Source organism: Geotrypetes seraphini, chromosome 1 (genome assembly GCF_902459505.1).
Source record: "Geotrypetes seraphini chromosome 1, aGeoSer1.1, whole genome shotgun sequence".
Lineage (NCBI taxonomy): Eukaryota > Metazoa > Chordata > Amphibia > Gymnophiona > Dermophiidae > Geotrypetes > Geotrypetes seraphini.
Genome location: NC_047084.1, coordinates 367,577,082 through 367,594,148, shown reverse-complemented (window position 1 = coordinate 367,594,148; position 17,067 = coordinate 367,577,082). Strand labels below are relative to the sequence as shown.

Sequence of the window (17,067 nt, the reverse complement as noted above, 5' to 3'; positions counted from 1 at the left end):
TTAAGTGGAATAGAAATGCCTAGATTAGATTAGATTTAAAAAAATTATAGGTATGGACATTATTCCATTTGTTGGTCAGATGTAAATGCCCCAACCTGTTAAGTAGGCTTGATTTCTGCTGCTTACTGTAGTCTTTTATGAAGACACATATAGATGCCTATATTTCTTGATGAAATAGTGTCTACGGAAGTGCCTGCTTGATCTCTTCAACTAGAAAACCCCATATAAAATTACCCTCTTTTTGTGGTAACCTGTGTTTCACTCTCACTTCCACTCATACAGAATAGTCAGACTCCAGCTTTAGATATGGACTGATATTCCAAACCCAAATGTTCTCGCTATTGATTTGTAGATGTTAGATGGATAATATCAGAACATTTAAGGGCTTAGTTATCAACATGAGCTACCATTAAGATGGTTTTTTTATCCCTGACTTGTGCTGTTTTAGCGCAATGGTCCATTTAGCCCAGTATCCTTCACAGAGGCCAATCCAAGTCCCAAATAGTAGCAGCAATCCATGCTATCGATCCAGGGCAAGCAGTGGCTTCTCCCACATTTGTCTCAACAGTAGATGATGGACTCTTCATCCAGGAACTTGTCCTAACCTTTTTAAAAACCAGCTACATTAACCACTCTTACCGCATTCCAGAGCTTAACTATTCTCTGAGTGAAAAATATTTCCTCCTATTGGTTTTTAAAAGTGTTACTCTGTAACTTCATCGAGTGTCCCCTAGTCTTTGCAACTCTTGATGCAGTAAAAAATCGATCCCTTTGTACCCGTTCTACTCCACTCAGGATTTTGTAGACTTCAATCATATCTCACCTAAGCCGTCTCTTTTCCAAGCTGAAGAGCCCTAACCTCTTTAGTCTTTCCTCATATGAGAGGAGTTCCATCCCCTTTATCATCTTGGTCGCTCTTCTTTAAACCTTTTCTAGTGCCGCTGTATCTTTTTTGACATAAGAGACCAGAATTGAACGCAATACTCAAGGTGAGGTCACACCATTGAGTGATACAGATTCATAATATAACATTCTTAGTCTCCCTTTTCTAATTATTCCTAGTATCTTGTTTGCTTTCTTGGCTGCTGCCACACATTGGATGGAAGGTTTCAGCATAGTGTCCATAATGACACCCAGATCTTTTTCTTGATTGATGACCACCACATTAGTTTTTGTTTGTTTGTTCTTTAAATCAAAAGCCACCCTGGATTCCTTGATCCATACCCCTCCCCACAGCCCACAACCAAACCTCTTCCCCCGAATGTCCCCCAATAAGTAGGTAGTTTCCCCTAAGCCTATTTTTGCCCCTGGTGGTCCAGTAGAGGGCAGTTGGGGCAAGAGCAAAGCATCCTCACTCCTGCTTCTTGCTCATGGCTTCTTAAAATGACTACCATGACCTCTCTCAGGAGTGAGGGTACTTTGCCACTGACACCTATTTGACCATCAGGGACAAAGGTAGGCCCAGGGGGGCATACACACATGTTGGAAGTGAGGATACTTTTGGAAAAAAAGGTATGGCTATAGGCTGGTAGTAGGGGAATGGATGAGGAGACATGGATCGGAGAAATTAGGGGCTCTTGTGGGGATTTAGATTTACTTTGGTCTGATATTAATCCAGGGACAGCTTTTGACTGTCCTAAATTCACCCATTCATCTTATGCAGGCCTTGGCTTAATATTGCTGGAGCCTTCAAAAATCTAGGCTTTTCCCCAGCACCAGTCCCTGGCCAGCCCCTGACCAGAAAATGTTTTTTGGTGTCCAGTCAGAGCTGATATCCAGTGGCACTGCCTAGCTTAGTTACGCTGAATATTGGGTAATTGGGTAGATATGAACGATTTAAGCAGGCCAGAACCTCCCTGGCCCACTTAAATTGCTCTGAATTTACCCCCTCCCCTCTCCAGTTTTTATTAGATAATTAAAATCTGAATAAGTACTCTTAGCTTTACAGATAAAAATTGACACTGGCACCATTTCCTTTCTTCCTTCATGATGGGACTTCTCTTCTCCACTTCCATTTTTGACTCCATAGGTTCCTCTGTCTGCAAAATCCTCTTTTTCTCTGCACTGTTCTCTCACAGGTATGAAACTTCAGTGCACACTTTGCCAGATTTCTCTCTTTTCTTAGAACCTCTGGATTGTGAGACTAATCCTATCCTAGGGTTGGATGAAGGAATACACTTCACATCCTTTACCCTACTGGAGTTCAGACCAGTTATAGGACTGCTGCAATCTCCTCTACTTTAGAATAAAAAGGAGACAAAAATTCTCAACCCCTTTACTTTTCTTTTGTCAAGAAAAGTACCAGGCTGACAACATCAGGAGCCCTGTGCACTCTCTTGGCAACCTGGCAGAAAGAAAAGAAACCAATATAAATTGATTACCAGCTTCTTTAGTTAATTCATCCAAAACTCTAATTTTTGTATTCTCTAATCTCAATGTTGTTCTTTCTAATAAATAAATAAATAGATAAATAAACATATGAATATATAAGTGCTCAGTATCTTATCTCCTGCATGTGAGCCACAGCGAGATCATTTCGGGACCATCATTGCACTTATGGGTCCCTTATTACACATTGTGTTGATCTCAAAACAAAAATCATCCTGCTTGTGCTTATATATTTTCTTATATTAATCAACCATTAAATTTTGCACTTATCTTGTTTGGCATGGATGATCAAAACTCGTGGCTCTGCAGTCATGCTTTTCCAATGTGATTTAGTAGATAAATATGTGCAATCAATTTATATTGGTTATAAAGAACACTGGCAATATAGACTCTCTACTCCTATTATTTAAAAAAAGAAAAGAAAGACAGATAACTAATCTAATCCTTAGGTTTGTATACCGCATCATCTCCATGTTCGTAGAGCTCGACGCGGTTTACAGTAGGAGAAATATGAAGGAACTACAACAGAGGGTTAGAGGTAGAAGTGTGAAGAAAATTTAGAGGACTTGGGATGCCAAGATATAAGAGTTTCCTTGATTACTAAGTTGGAGGGAGACTTTTTGGGAAAAGCCAGGTTTTCAGATGTTTGCGGAAAACTTGGAGAGAGCTCAAGTTCCGAAGAGGAGAGGTAAGGTTGTTCCAGAGCTCAGTGATTTTGAAGTGGAGGGAGGTCCCTAGCTTTCCTGTGTGGGAAATGCCTTTTAGCGAGGGGAAGGATAGTTTTAATTTGTGGGAGGATCTGGTGGTATTAGGGTTTGAGGAATTCCAAGAAAGAGGGATAAAGGGAGGGAAGATACCATATAGGATTTTGAAAGTTAAACAGGCGCATTTATAGAGGACCCTGGAGATTATCGGAAGCCAGTGGAGCTTGGCCAGGAGCGGGGAGACATGGTCCAATTTACTTTTAGCAAAGATGAGCTTGGCCGCGGCATTCTGAATCCGTTGGAGTCTGTGGAGGTTTTTCTTAGTTAGGCTTAAGTAGATAGAGTTGCAATAGTCCAATCTGGAGAGGATGATGGATTGGACAAGGAGGGTAAAATGTTTTTGATGGAAGCAGGATCTAACTTTCCTCAGCATGTGAAGGCTGAAAAAGCATTTTTTTACCAAGGATTGGAGGTGGTCATTAAAGGACAATGTGGAATCAATGATGATGCCCAAGACCTTGCTCGAGAACTCAAGCTGCAGAGAGGAGCCAGAGGGTAGTGGGATGGAGGTGGGTAGATGATCTAGTTTTGGACCGAGCCAAAGAAGTCTTGTTTTGGACTCATTCAATTTCATTTGCACAGTGTGGGCCCAGGATTGTAGGTTCATTATACAAGAGGATATGTTCTTAGACAGGTCGGTGAGGTTCGAATCGGTCTCGAGGAGGACGAGGATGTCATCTGCATAAGTGTAAATTGTTTCAAGGGGGGATAGGTGGAGGAGTTTTAGGGAGGACATATAGATGTTGAAAAGGATAGGGGATAGTGGAGAGCCTTGCGGGACTCCACAATTCGGTCTCCAGGGGGAGGATGAGGTGCCATTCATGTTAACAATGTAAGAACGAGAGCAGAGGAATTTAGAGAACCAACCTAGCACTGTGGAGTTGATACCTATCTCAGAGAGTTGGTAAACAAGAATATCATGGTGAACAACGTCGAAAGCAGCGGAAAGGTCAAATTGTAGGAGGACGGCGAACTTGTTTCGAGAGTGAAATTGTTGAACCCTTGAAATCAGGGAAGACAGTAGGGATTCGGTGCTGAAGTTAGGACGAAAGCCATATTGATAGGGTAAAAGAACAGAGAATCTCTCTAAGTATGACGAGAGTTGGGAAGAAATGATGGACTCTAGCATCTTGGTTAGGAGAGGGATATTTGCAATTGGGCGATAGCTGGATGGTATGGAAGGGTCAAGGTCAGATTTTTTCAGTAGTGGGGTCAAGGCGATATGACCCATTTCTGGGGAGAAATGGCCCGACTGAAGGGCGGAGTTTATGAGAATGGTGATAGAAGAAATAGCCTGAGCGGGAATGTTTTCGTATAGGTAGGAGGGGAATGGGTCCAAGGAGCAATTACAGGATTTCAGTTTGAGGCAGAGATTGAGGACCAGGGATTCAGATACGCACTCAAAGGTGGTCCAGGATCTGTCAGCTGGGATAGGGTTGGAGACCATTAGGGTGGGAGTGGAATCGGTGGGCTCTAGGGAGTTGTAAGAGACTGAAGGAGGGAAAGAGCATCTCAAGGAAGAAACCTTATCGTTGAAGAATTTTGCTAGAACATCGGCTGAGGGAGAGGAGGGGAGCAAGGTGGGGTCTCTTTTGGAGGTTAGGGAGCGCCAGATGTTGAATAGAGTACTGCTTTGATTGTTGGACCTGGAGATTTTGTCACCATAGAAGTTCTTTCTTGCTTTTTTAGTGCTGTATTGTACAGCTTGATATTGACTCTCCAGGACTGTCTGTCTATAGGACATTTTGATTTTTTCCATATGCGCTCCAGAGCTCGACATTTCTGTTTTAGCTCTCTGTGATATGGGAGGAACCAAGGGGCCTTGCGGGGATAGGAGATGGATTTAGTGGAAAGGGGGGCGAGGGAAAGATAGGCGGATTTGGAGAGAGCGACCCAGTTATGCCAATTAGTACCTGAATCTGCAGGCTTAGGGGCAGAGGAGAATAGATTGAGAAATTTAGACCAGAACAGGTCGCTTGTGATTTTTTTGCGGAAGGTAATGGGGTTGGAAGTACGGGGTGGAGCCCCAAGGTGCGACATAAAGATGGGGAGACAGAAAGCCCCTAGGAAGTGGTCAGACCAGGGGACATGTTCCCAGCGAGTGTCGTCAATTGACGTCTTGTGAGCGGTAAGGTCGAGGAAGCTAATGAGGTCTAGTGTGTGCCCCTTTTTGTGGGTTGGGGATGGTGCAGGGGGGGTGAGGCCAAGGGAGGTGAGGAAGCTAATAAGTTCAATCGTATCCTTGCTGGTGATGTCTTCTAGGTGGAAATTGATGTCTCCGATGATCAATAATCTTTGGAACTTGAGGAAGGCGTTTGTTATAGTCTCAAGGACGAGTTCGGAGGAGTTGTTCCAAGGGGTAGGTGGGCAGTATAGGAGCAGGATGCCCAGTGGGTGAGGGTGAAGTTCATCATTGACGGAAGCAAGCATGTATTCTAGTGAGGTGTGGCAACCCCTTTTGAGGAGCTGAACATCGAAAAAGGATTTGTAGAGAATTGCCAGGCCACCTCCTTTACGGTTAGATCTAGGTGAAAACTATTCTTTTATTTTTTTAAACTTTATTTAAAGCAACTCGAAACAGAATACAACCCAAGTGGAAAAGACAAAACAATGTGATAATATAATCAACAAAATGATATGCACATCAGCCTCCCAAATTGCGCAGATAGCCAGCACATTTTCTTTATTACTTTGATCCCAGGTATTTTAGAACCAAATCGTACACAAGTTATGAAACTGCAGGCTGCTTGCTTCCGAGTGGCTAACTATATTTTTCCCTCCAAAACAGCTCCCTCTGCCCTTGGCACCATTCCCAGTGAGGAAGCCAACTAAAAACTAACTCCATGATAGAAAAATTATACATTTGGCAGGGCAAGTGGTACCCCTGCAGTCTAAGAATATATTAAGCCATCAGCCTCTGAGTGAATACTGAGTCCAGAAAATTATTCCACAGGGCATTTCATGACCTGGGTCACATATAAATTTATAGTAACAAGACAATTCACATATGATAGTATTCTCTGGATGTAAAAGCTGATATTTAAGAAGCTGTTAAGAGATACAAAGGTAGCTGAAGAAAAGATGAAATATGTTATCCTGTATGTGACTATGGAAACAGAAACACAGGCATTGTACAGGAAAAGACAGTAGTATACTTTTGTAGACCTTTCACTATGTGGCCCTTATACTAAACTGGGGTATTAATACACCCCTACATGGATGTTTCCTTTATTCTAAGGTCATTTTTACCACCAGTTTTCAATTATTTTAAATTAATAGTCATACTTTAATGTAGCCAATAGTACCCAGCCTTAAAAAAAAATATATTACCATGTAAGCACTTACCGCCACCTATTTTGAAGGCGGTAAGGGCTCATGTGCTAATCCTGCGCAAATCAGTTACGCTAACGGATTAACACAGAAGCACCCACCCTCTGCCCCCTGCAGACATATCCCCTGTGCAAAATGTAAAAATATTTTTAGTGGGTGGTTTGCGCACATAGATTAAAAAAATGACTGCATGACGCTTGGGTGTGTCATTTTAAGCTGCGGTAAGTGCACAGTAGCGCTTACTGCATCTTAGTAAAAGAACCCCTTTAAGTGTTGGGGTGGGGAGAGGGAGGGAGAGTTATCACTATTGGTTACCGTTAAGATATGTTGATTTACTGTTAACTCCTGTTAACACTGCATAAAATGAGACCTGTACTAAAACAGCATGAGTTATTGGTAAAAAAAATATGTCTTAATGCCCATGATGATAATGCCATGATGATATCATGAGACCATGGGAACTCACAGCATGGGGCAGGAGTGTAGGAAGATCGCTCCTGCCCCACGTCACCGCTAGACCACCAGGTAAGGTCCATGCTCCGATCGCCTCCCTCTGCCTCCGATCGCTCCCCCCCCCTGCTGCTTCTGATCGCCTCTCTCCAAGTCCCGGGGCTGTTTTTTTTCGATGCCAACAAGCAATTCTGAGGGGGGGGGGGCTTGGGGAAAAAACACAGATAATCGAAACCGCGAACATCGAAACCACGAATAGGGAGGGGGAAGTGTACTCTTATCAGCACCTTCTTGACATGAATCAGGGTAATGTTGTGTATGTTAGAGTAAGAAGGTGACTTAGCATATGATTTTTTTGTGTCATCATAGAACTGAACATCTCCAGAGAACAAATAGTTCCAATTCAGGAAAGCATAAAGACCAGTAGCAACTGACAAGAAAAGACTGCAGAGAGCAGACATTTTGCCTATAGTCTTTATGACCCAGGTGGTAGAGATGAGAACAAAGGACCAGTTTCCCAGTAGAGGTGGTAGAGATGAGAATAACGGACCAGTATTCTAGTGGAGTTATCAGCGAACAGTGCACCAGTTTCCATGTAGAGATTGTATAAATGTGAATATTGGCGCAATTTCTCAGTAGAGGTGGTATAGGTGAAGATTATTAGAATTAAAGAAAGTTTGGGACAAGCATTGAGGATTTTTGAGGAGGAAGAAGGCATTGTAGATTGTAGACGGTTGGTTTGATGGACAGACTGGATAGGCCATCTGATCTGTTTCTGCCATCATTTTTTGTTTCTAAGACTGGTGAAAATCTGATATGTAAACTGCATTTTAACAAGATTCAGGTCTTGTTGAAGGATCTTCTAGATATGGTTTCTTGAGGTGAAGAGCTGCAGTTCCATCTGCAGCAAAAACTGACTGCCTCATGTGTTTCAGTGTTTGTTAGAGCTGCTGTGCACAGCTGACAGTTTAAGCACTGTTACAGATTATGGAAATGCTTTGTGCTAGAAAATTATCATTATTAATATAAGGTGGTATGATGAGCTCATAAAATTATCATGACAGCCAGATTGGCTTTGTTGTCCTTGTGTCATTAACAACTATTGTGACGCACTGCATAATACAGGTGTGACATTTGAAGATAACCTGAATATTCAATGCCACTTTCCAAAAAAACTTAGGATAGCCTTTCTGCTATCCTAAAGTTATCCAGAGTGGTCTGAAAACCACCACTCTCTGGATTAATTGGTGTACCGGCCATATTTTGCCCTAGTGCTCTTCGGACAGTGCCAAAGTAGTCTGAAAGGATTTTCAACAGCACATCAATAGACTATGCCTCTATTTGGATAATTACAGTTGAATATCAGGGGCTGCTTGTTGTCTGTTCCCCCCACATTGCTTCATTGTTATTAATTGTTGACGTTCTAACATTGTGGATTTGGACTTGATAATTTGCCTTTCAAAATCTGAAATCAAAGTGTCTTATATACAAGTACAGCAGGCATTTCCCTTCTCAAGAGCATTTCGTGAGGGAGTTATCAGTTGTGCTATTATTAAGACATCTAAATCACAACTAACGTAAAGTCTTACAACAATAGAGATGTATTATAAATCAGATTTCAGGAGGAAAAGATCTCACTGAGTACCCACACATAGGGTTGCCAGATTTAACAATTGTAAAATCCGGACAACCTAGACCAGTGGTCTCAAACTCGTGGCCCGTCAGGTACTATTTTGAGGCCCTCGGCATGTTTATCATAATCATAAAAGTAAAATAAAACAATTTCTTGATCATATGTCTCTTTAGCTATAAACTACAATATTATTATTAAGACTTAGCCAAAAGGAAAGATTTATAAACTATAAAGAGTTTTTTACCTCTTGCAAAATTGTCATTCCTTTAATAAGACATTAACTATTTTTTTCTGAGGCCCTCAAGTACCTTCAAATCCAAAATGTGGCCCTGCAAATGGTTTGTGTTTGAGACCACTGAAGTAGACCCCCCCCCCCCAGGCCCACCCATCTCCGCCTCATGTTGCTTGCTTGTTTTAGTCGGAGGACGATTATAGGCCAAAGGCATCTTTGAATAATGTTCAAAGGCATCTTTGAACAAGAAGGTTTTTAGGCTGATCTTAAAGGTATTTAGAGATGTCTCTTTTCTTAGGTGGATAGGAGCTGAATTCCAAAGCGTTGGGGCTGCTACAGAAAAGATATTAGAACGCATTGTATTGAAATGTTTTAGAGAGGGAATTGAGAGCAAATTTTGACTGACCAAGCGAAGAGATCGTTGAGGACAATAAGGAATCAGGAGCCTGTTAATGAAATCTGGCTGGCCACTAGTTCTGGTTTTGAAGGTCAGTAACATTATTTTATATGCAATTCAGTGTTCTATTGGTAACCAGTGGGCGTTGATCAAAAGGGGATTGATATAAAATAACTGTAACTTTGTAAAAGCCTGCCTTTGGTCTTATTGCATAAAATGGAACCTTTGCTAGAATAACCCTCCACTGGGTGAAGTATGAAACACAAAATGTTAAGGGGGAGAAATTATCCAATGTGGGCTAAGTAATCTGCTCAAGGTTATAAAGATTGTTAGTGGGAGAAGGGATTTTGAACTTTGGTTCCCCCTGTCACAGAAGAGAGGGATGTAACACCAAAGCATAAGAACATAAGAATTGCCAACCATGACAAAAAGAACGAATTGGTCATTGATGAATGTTGATGAAACCACAAGGAAAAGTTATTGAAACAGACCCAAAGATGAATGTTGGTGAAATCAGAAGAAAAATGTATTGAAGCAGACCCAAGGATGAATGTTGGTGAAATCAAAGAAAAATACTGTGTATTGAAGCAGACCCAAGGATGAATGTTGGTGAAATCAAAGAAAAATACTGTGTATTGAAGCAGACTCAAGGATGAATGTTGGTGAAATCACAAGAAAAATACTGTATATTGAAGCAGACCCAAGGATGAATGTTGGTGAATCACAAGAAAAATATATTGAAACAGACCCAAGGATGAATGTTGGTGAAATCACAAGAAAAATGTATTGAAACAGACCCAAGGATGAATGTTGGTGAAATCACAAGAAAAATATATTGAAGCAGACCCAAGGATGAATGTTGGTGAAATCACAAGAAAAATGTATTGAAACAGACCCAAGGATGAATGTTGGTGAAATCACAAGAAAAATATATTGAAGCAGACCCAAGGATGAATGTTGGTGAAATCACAAGAAAAATACTGTATATTGAAGCAGACCCAAGGATGAATGTTGGTGAAATCACAAGAAAAATGTATTTTAACAGACCCAAGGATGAATGTTGGTGAAATCACAAGAAAAATATATTGAAGCAGACCCAAGGATGAATGTTGGTGAAATCACAAGAAAAATGTATTGAAACAGACCCAAGGATGAATGTTGGTGAAATCACAAGAAAAATATATTGAAGCAGACCCAAGGATGAATGTTGGTGAAATCACAAGAAAAATATATTGAAACAGACCCAAGGATGAATGTTGGTAAAATCACAAGAAAAATATATTGAAGCAGACCCAAGGATGAATGTTGGTGAAATCACAAGAAAAATATATTGAAACAGACCCAAGGATGAATGTTGGTAAAATCACAAGAAAAATATATTGAAGCAGACCCAAGGATGAATGTTGGTGAAATCACAAGAAAAATATATTGAAACAGACCCAAGGATGAATGTTGGTAAAATCACAAGAAAAATATATTGAAGCAGACCCAAGGATGAATGTTGGTGAAATCACAAGAAAAATATATTGAAGCAGACCCAAGGATGAATGTTGGTGAAATCACAAGAAAAATACTGTATATTGAAGCAGACCCAAGGATGAATGTTGGTGAAATCACAAGAAAATTGTATTGAAACAGACCCAAGGATGAATGTTGGTGAAATCGCAAGAAAAATATATTGAAGCAGACCCAAGGATGAATGTTGGTGAAATCACAAGAAAAATGTATTGAAGCAGACCCAAGGATGAATATTGGTGAATTCACAAGAAAAATGCTGTATATTGAAGCAGACCCAAAGATGAATGTTGGTGAAATCACAAGAAAAAGTTATTGAAGTGGAACCACTAAAGAGTGTTGGTGAAACTTTGGTCCTCAACCTGCTGCTCTAACTCTTTCTTACTTTCTGCTGTTTTTTCACTTTGCTGACTTAGGTCAAATGATTTAGCCGTTTCCTAGCTCATCAGCCTATATGAAACAAGTTGGTGGCCTCTTGAGAGACGCAGGTGTACAGAGCATCTGGAAAATAAAGCAGGCTACGGTTGTGAATTATTGGTATTTCTCGGTGAGCAGAGGGCCTGAGGGAGATGATGGCTGGCAAGAAATGAGCCTGACTTCAGATACCACTTCAAAAGTAGTCTCAAATGATTAGTGGTGGGTTGTACAATAAGGCTGGAACAGTGTGCACAAATCTTATAAGCCCCCTACCAATGCTTGGTAATAGATACATTGATGGACTTGTAGCATGTAGTTGCTGTGGCAGCATTCATAAGTAAATTTACCAGAAAAAAAGACAGCAGTGTTCTTATCTCTACAAAGAAATAAAAACCCTTTCTGTTTTATTGAATTGAATAATTCATAGTTGGAAGACAGATATTGAAGCTGACATTTGCTCTTTAGTGCTCATAATTTTTATGTCTGATATTAACTAAAGCAAGGGCTAAAAAAATTTCTTCTTCTGGCTGATTGATTTTGAATTCTCCAAACTGATTAATGTTTTCATTTGAATGGTGATGCTGAGTCTGCAAAAGATGTGATCTTTTAATTAGCAGATGCTGGGATTAGCTTCGGTGTAGAGTTGTAATTAGCTTTTGTACTTGTAAAGCAAGACCTGTACCAAGCTTTGCAGCGGCTAGAATAGATGCACAGGTAATGTGCTAAACTGACTTACCCAAAAGGGAATAGAAAGTGCTCTTTTGTTTAGAAAATACAAGTTTATTCTATGAGGCATAGGTTTATGGCTTACTGAGTCACCTTTCTCTGCCACCTCTTTATCCCTTTCCCACTAAAAGTCTCTCATACTTTCTCCTCAAGATAGCTTTCTCTCGAGTCAGCCCATACCCATCTCTTTCACCAATCTGCCTCCTTTATCCTGTTCCCGTTCCCTATCTGTCCAGATCAGTTCTGCTGCTCCCACTCTCCCCCCCCTCAGTTTAGATCCTTCTTACTGAAATCACAAGGCACTTGGTTGGTCTGTGCATCACATAGTTCTAGCCAATGAGAGTCGAGCATTATAGGTATAAAAACAGAAGTGCTAGCCAATACAGCAAACCCCCAGAGAAGGAGTGAGCACTGGGGAAAGAGAGACAAGAAAGCACACACATACAAGTACATAGGGTTGATGGGGGCCTTATGGTGAAGGACACTGCCAATACTTTTTCTCCAAATGATTTTATTTATTTAGAAAATCTTATGTGCCACATTCATTACAGTTTACAATAAACATGCACAAGAAACTTAAAGCAAACAAACACAAATTACGGTTTCTGTCCTCCTATACACACATTTGTTTTCACTTTTCTCTGTCTCTTACTTTTCTTTTCACGTCTACAGTTCCTCTTACCCTCATTTTGCCCCTTCATCTATCGCTATCTCTGCATCTTCATAATCCCTCCATTTTCCTCACTAACCCCTGCTCTTCCTCCACAGACTCCATTGTCTCCCCCTCATAGAGTTTTCATTGTTAACTTCATGGAACCCAGAGGAAGGGCTGAGACCCCCCAAATTCCTGTCACTTGCATAATAGAAAATATGCGGCAGAACATATTAAAGGTGTGCATAGGACAGAAGGTTTTCAGTTAGGCCCTCCTTGTACAATGGCGATTATCATGGTGGGCTGCAGTAATTGCTCTGACACCCATAGGGATTCAGTGGGCGTCAAAGCATTTGCCATGTGGCAGCCGCTAACACACTTTTGTAAAAAAAAAAAAAAAAAGGGTGGGGTAGTTTACCATATCTCTTGATTTTCAGGGGATTAAAAAAAAAATCATATCAGTTTTCATGTTCAATTTAATAACCTTTTAAAACTATATTAGAACTTCTTAATGCTTGTTAAATCAAGATTGTGCAGATAAATATATTTTAAGGTGTGCTACTGACCCAAATATGTGCTAACATATGCAGATCCCTAATACACATAAAATTGTCAGAAAAATAGTACATACACTTTGCCCTACATACAGCAAAATTTCAACAGCTAAGTTCAATGTTTTTTTTGTAAGATTTTTTCTTTTAAACTTATAATTTTCTCATTTTACTTGTTTTCTTATCTACCTTCTCCTGGTTAATTGTTTTCTTGTGTAGACAGACTTAGCATCTATCTAAACATGGGGGAGAAAGGGATAAGGGAGCCATAGAAGAGATATATAAGTACCTTCAAAGTGTAAATGTTCAAGAAGTGGACTTTTTTGCAATGGAAATGAGACTCTGGAACAAAGGGTCATAAGATGAGAATGAGTTCAGGAGTAAAATGACAGGAATTTTAAACTCAGTCCTAAGGACATGCTCAGCCACTCATGCATTCAGGATATCCACGGTGAATATGCATGAGATCTCATGTATTTTAATTGTGGGTATCCTGAAAACCTGACTGGCTAGGCATATCCCAAGGACTGGGTTGAGAACACCGGGCCCTTATTATCAAGCTGCACTAGAGGTTTTTGACACAAGCAGGCGTGATAAATGCTCCAACACTCGCTCATAGAATTCCTGTGAACATTGGAGCATTTAACCTCATCAAAGGGGGGGGGACTTGTATATATATTTTTTTAAATCATTATTACATTACATTCTGACATATTCTGCCAAAGCCCCTACAGGTTCATGGTGGATAACAATATATTTATATTACTGAGAACAAACCCATAAGAACATAAGTATAGCCTTACTGGGTCAGACCAGTGGTCCATCAAGCCCAGTAACCTGTTCTCATGGTGGCCAATCTAGGTCACTAGTACCTGGCCAAAACCCAAGGAGTAGCAATATTCCATGCTACCAATCCAGGGCAAGCAGTGGCTTCCCCCATGTCTGTCTCAATAGCAAACTACAGACTTTTCCTCCAGGAACTTGTCCAAACATTTTTTTTAAACCATCTTCTGCCAACGCGTTCCAGATCTTTAATATTTTCTTAGTGAAAAAACATTTTCCTCGTAATGGTTATAAAAGTATTTCCCTGTAACTTCAACGAATGTCTCCTATTTTGGGCATTTTTGATGGAATAAAAAATTCTACATCACTGAGGATTTTGTAGACTTTAATCATATTTCCCCCTCAGTTGTCTCTTTTCCAAGATGAAGAGCCCTAATCTCTTTAGGCTTCCTCATACGTGAGGAGTTCCATCCCCTTTATCATCTTGGTCACTCTTTTTTGAACCTTTTCTAGTTCTGCTATATCTTTTTTGAAATAAGGCGATCAGAATTGAACGCAGTACTCAGGGTGAGGTAGCACAATAGAGTGATACAGAAGCATTATAACATTCTTAGTCCTGTGCACCATCCCATTTCTAATAATTCCTAGCATCTTGTTTGTTTTGTTGGCTGCCTCTACACATTGGGCAGAAGGTTTCATCGTGTTGTCTACAATGATACCCAGAAATTTTTCTTAGGCACTGATCCCCAAAGTGGATTCTAGCAAATAGTAACTATGATTCGGGTTCATCTTCCCAATGTGTATCACTTTGCATTTGTACACATTAAGGCCCTCTTTTACTAAAGTGCGCTAACCGATTAGCGTGTGCTAATCGCTAACATGTGCATGGTAGTCCATGGACACGTTAGCATTTAGCGCACGCTAATCGGTTAGCGCACCTTAGTAAAAAGAGGGGGTAAATTTCTTTTGCCATTTGGATGCTCAGTCTTCCAATTTCCTAAGGTCTGCATGCAATTTTTCACAATCCTCATGTGTTTTAGCAACTTTTAACAGTTTAGTGTCATCTGCAGATTTAATCACCTCACTTGTTCTAATTTCCAGATCATTTATAAATAAATTAAATAGCACCGGTCCCAGAACAGATACCCTGCAACACTCCACTGATTACCCTCCTCCATTGAGAAAAATGGACATTTAACCCTATCCTCTATTTTTATTGTCCAGTAACCAGTTCCTAATCCACAACTGAACATTGCCTTCTATTCCATGACTGTTTAATTTTCTCAGGATTCTCTCATGAGGAACTTTGTCAAAAGCTTTCTGAAAATCTGGATGTACTACATCAAATGTCCTCTGGCTCCTTTATCCACATGTTTATGCACAGCTTCAGAGAAGTCAAGCAAATTAGTCAGGCAAGACCTCCCTCGGCAGTCCCATTAAATCATGTTTCATCTACGCGTTCCACAATTTTATTTTTTTATAATTGTTTCCACTATTTTGCCCAGTGCTGAAGTCAGATAAAGGCCAAATGGTCCATCCAGTCTGCCCATTAGCTCATTCAAGGAAGAGTTTGTGGAGCTGCACAGTGGTGTGGATGGGCAGACTGTATAGACCAGGGGTCTCAAAGTCCATCCTTGAGGGCCACAATCCAGTCGGGTTTTCAGGATTTCTCCAATGAATATGCATGAGATCTATGTGCATGCATTGCTTTCAATGCATATTCATTGGGAAAATCCTGAAAACCCGACTGGATTGCGGCCCTCAAGTATGGACTTTGAGATCCCTGGTATAGACTGTGTAGTCTTTTTCTGCCATCATGCATCTGTAATGCATTCTGGTTTCCCAATCAAGGCAATAGATCAGATTTGTTTGACAAGACCTAGGTCTCGTAAAGTCTTGTCTCTGATCTACCACTGCATTGATGAGAGGCTGCGGTGCTGCAGGGACCAGCAGTTCACCGCGGCTAGACCCTGCAGTGGCTGTAGATTGAGTGGAGAATGAGGGGTGGATTCATGATAACTGCTGGACCCTTAGCAGTTTGTTGCCCTCCTCTTCTCCAAAACCTGATATGTAGCAATGCAAATAACTGATGACCTAAACTAAGAAAAGGAGATTTTGTATTTGGCTAATGTCCTTTCCAGTTGTACCTCATGAGTCACTCTCAGGTACATTGCATACATATTTTGCTGTCCCGCTCTTGGCTAAACTTCACTGGCTTCCGATTATCTCTAAGGCTTACTTCAAATGCACCTGTTTAACATTTAAGATCTTGTTTGGCAACTGTCCTTTACTAATCCCTTTGTCTTGGAATTCAAACAGTTTTGGTATAACCAGAACCATACAAAAACTTAAACTTTCTTTCCCTTCTCTGAAAGGCAACACCTCTACCGGCAAACTGGGGAAATCTCTACTTTTCAAAATAACTGAGCTATGGAATAATATCCCTTTAGAGTTGCGAGTCCTGCGCTCTTTTCAAATATTTCGTAACCTTCTGAAAACCTGGCTATTTTCAAAACTGTAAATCCCAATCTTTACCATTATCAATTTTATTGTAAACCGAGTCAAGCTCTATTTGTATAGAGAAGATACGGTCTATAAATTTAAGTTTTAGTTTAGTTTAGAAGGCTCACAATCTAAGTTAGACCAAAATCACAAGGAGCCACAGTGGAATTTGAACCAGCCTGCCACTTCAACCTTGAAGCTTCATATAGATTCACTTTAAACTCTGCCAAGATCTAGCATTTTAGTTTTGGACCAAATGTGGTACACATCATATATATATATATATATATATATATATATATATATATATATAAATATATATATATATATATATTATACTGCTGGTCCAGTGTAGTGAATATTCACATCTCCCTGTTTGCTTAGTATGTTATCAGACTCTTGCAGGCTTATTTTGCATCATCTGGCATCCAAGGGATGATGCAACGTTCCCGGTTTTGCATAACAATCATTATCTGAAGCATTAGGCACTCTCTCACACACCTTTTGAATCTCCATGTAAAACAACAGTGTCTAGGGTACATGGAATGTCTCGCCAGTAAACTTCTCATTTGCAAGTTGAATTATGAGATGTGCTAAAAGGGAATGTTTTTTTTTCTCTTTTCTCTCAAGTAAAAAATCATTGGCAGTACTGAAGGAAAATAGTCCAGACCGTGCAGTGACTAAATGTGACCTGTTTACTCTGAAGTGTCAGGGTCCTGTGGGAGTG

The 17,067-nt window shown here is 40.3% G+C and overlaps 1 protein-coding gene across 22 annotated transcripts in view; it reads left to right on the top strand.

Annotated features, from left to right (window-relative positions):
- The window catches only part of ADGRL3 (adhesion G protein-coupled receptor L3), a 1,804,713-nt gene that overhangs the window by 112,416 nt on the left and 1,675,230 nt on the right, over positions 1 to 17,067 (top strand). The window contains exon 3 of one of the 22 annotated variants that reach the window (XM_033914991.1): positions 9,096 to 9,285. The exons of the other annotated variants lie outside the window; for them this stretch is intronic. The gene's annotated coding sequence lies outside the window, so the exon portion shown is untranslated. The remainder of the gene's footprint in view (positions 1 to 9,095; positions 9,286 to 17,067) is intronic. 22 annotated transcript variants of the gene reach the window in all.